Below are 2,500 nucleotides of genomic sequence, written 5' to 3' on the forward strand. Positions count from 1 at the left end.
TATGCATGTATGTATATGTATATGTATGTATATGTAAGCATATATGTATGTATGTATTTATGTATATGTATATGTATATGAGTGTATATATATGTATGTATATATATGTATATACATATGTATATAATATATATATATATATATATATATATATATATATATGTATATGTATATGTATGTATATATCTATGTATCTCTGTTTGTAAGTATGTACCTATATATCTATTACATACATATCAATCTATATACATACCTATGTATATATCTATGTATATGGATATATCTATGTACGTGGATATATCTATATCTATGTACGTGGATATATCTATATCTATGTACGTGGATATATATATATCTATGTATGTGTACGTGTGTGTACATGTATGTACAGTGATGAGCATGTATGTATGTTTAAATATGTTTGTGTATGTATGTATGTGGACATATGTATGCATGTACAAATGTATTTACATCAACCACAGATGCTAAAAACAAGTAATTTCATCTTTCATAGATGTTCCCTGGTTAGATATTAACAAAATATATAAAAACTGAACTTTTTAACTTTTATACGACCAGCTGAAAAGCACATAGGAATCTTACAATGCACTCACTACCAACATTCTTAAAGAAAATCTGGACTGATTCATAGTGGAAGAAATATAATCAAAGACAAGTGACTACCCAAAAGGAAAACACAAGTCCTCTGGTACTACACATAGCAAATGACAAGTGATACCACAAGCTAATTCAAATTTGCACGTTAAAGCATACTTTGGCTTGAAATGCAAACCCTGGGTAATGTTGGGAGACAAATACAAATTCTACGAGAATAGGAGAAATCTCTTATTGGGAAAAAATGTTAAGAACAGGGCTATTCTTGCACATACTCTATGAATGAACACAGAACACTAAGGAGGACATGTAAAATAAGTGTGGCTGTGCCCCTACCTGTGTCTTGCACACGCAGGCTCCACCCTCACACCAGAGTTCAAAGGAGGTTTTGACAAGTGTCCATGATGCTTGACTGGATTAAAGGCAAATTATCTTAGCTGTCTCTCTTTACGTCTACCTTCATCTTAGCTTCCTACTGGATCTCTTAATTTCATGGGACGCGGGGAGGGCGATTCCCACCAGCTATGGCAGTTTACCCTTCACCCCCACAGGCTGACAACCTGCATGAAAAAAATTAAAACCTCATTTTATGTTTTCATCAGGTTTCTTGGACTCTATTTCCAACAATCCATCAAACTGTTTGTGCACAGGTCAGTCACCTTTGAGAAAGTGCAAGATAAAAAAAAATGCTACCCTTTAGACACCCAGCTTGATCTTTCTCTCCCTCCCTCTCTCCTGTGTCACCTCCAATCAAAATATAACCAGCTATCAAAAATAAGCACCAACGCAAAACTGCCAACAAATAGTTCACCTTTAACCCACTGTGCAATGTGAGAGTCCCGAGTCTGCCTCTACCCGCAGAATCCCCTCTCGCCACAGCCAACAAACACTCAGCCCAAAGACTTCTGATAAAAGGGCGTAGCCTAATTACACAAACATGAAAAAATGTGCATGACATAAAATCCAGTTTTCAGTAAATACGCTGAGATCTCTTGCCTTATTGCAATTTCCTCTCTATAGGCCTACATTTCCAACCCAAGAGCCCCTCCCTCAAGCCTGGCAAAACAGACCTGCAGGAATCAGAAGAAAAGGAGTGTCATGAAGAAATAATGTAAGTCATGAGTGTCACGAGCACTAATCTAACAAAGTCGGAACGGAAGGAGTGCCAAGAGTGCCACGAGGAGCAGGAGAAGCGAGTGAGGGTCGCAGGGGGCCACAGAAGCGAGTAATTCGGGCAAGCCAGGAGTGTCATGAGCAGGAGAGCCTGGCAGAGTCGCCTCAACGGAGAAACAAGAATGGAACACACAACAGGAAATCCTTCACTGACGGACATTCGCACCTTATCTCGGAACCATTCGTGACTGTCTGGTCAAGGTACGCTGCTTCAGCTCCTACTGGCGACATCCCCACGCCTTCGCCCACCGCAGAGCTCCTTGTTTACCCCAAATTCTTCCCCTGCAGTTGTTATACGGCTAAAAGTGACGGGCCACCCCCTCCCAGGATCTCCAAAACACTGCTTTTACGCAACGTTTTCGCGCTTATCACTCAACATGCAGTGTATTCAGTGCCACTTTCGGGTATGTTGGTTCTTCCAATGTGTCACATTCAAAGGAAAACTCGATCTGTTGGAGTATGAGGCGAATAATGGCATAAATATGAAGGGATTTACTCACTCTCTCTCACAGATCAGAACGAAAATGGCGTCTCGGCGCATGCGCAGAAGGGTCATTTCGCGCAGCCTGTACGGTACGGACGCATGGCTATTGTGACAAAATATTCTCGAGCAATATTTCAGATATAATTCCAAATACAGAAAAATGAGGAAAGGTATGATCTTAATTCGTTTGACTTAATGTTTCCCATTTTTTCTTTTGATGTTTTATCT

The 2,500-nt window shown here is 39.6% G+C and overlaps 1 protein-coding gene across 11 annotated transcripts in view; it reads right to left on the reverse strand.

Annotated features, from left to right (window-relative positions):
- The window catches only part of Tao (Serine/threonine-protein kinase Tao), an 83,531-nt gene that overhangs the window by 67,565 nt on the left and 13,466 nt on the right, over positions 1 to 2,500 (reverse strand). For 3 of the 11 annotated variants that reach the window (XM_070135367.1, XM_070135364.1, XM_070135358.1), the window contains exon 1: positions 2,289 to 2,360. The exons of 1 other annotated variant lie outside the window; for it this stretch is intronic. The gene's annotated coding sequence lies outside the window, so the exon portion shown is untranslated. Of the gene's footprint in view, positions 1 to 951; positions 1,176 to 1,954; positions 2,361 to 2,500 lie in introns of those variants that run through there. 7 more of the 11 variants (XM_070135357.1, XM_070135362.1, XM_070135363.1 and 4 more) reach the window with 7 other exon arrangements.

This window comes from Penaeus vannamei, chromosome 20 (genome assembly GCF_042767895.1).
Source record: "Penaeus vannamei isolate JL-2024 chromosome 20, ASM4276789v1, whole genome shotgun sequence".
In the NCBI taxonomy this organism is placed as follows: Eukaryota; Metazoa; Arthropoda; class Malacostraca; order Decapoda; family Penaeidae; genus Penaeus; species Penaeus vannamei.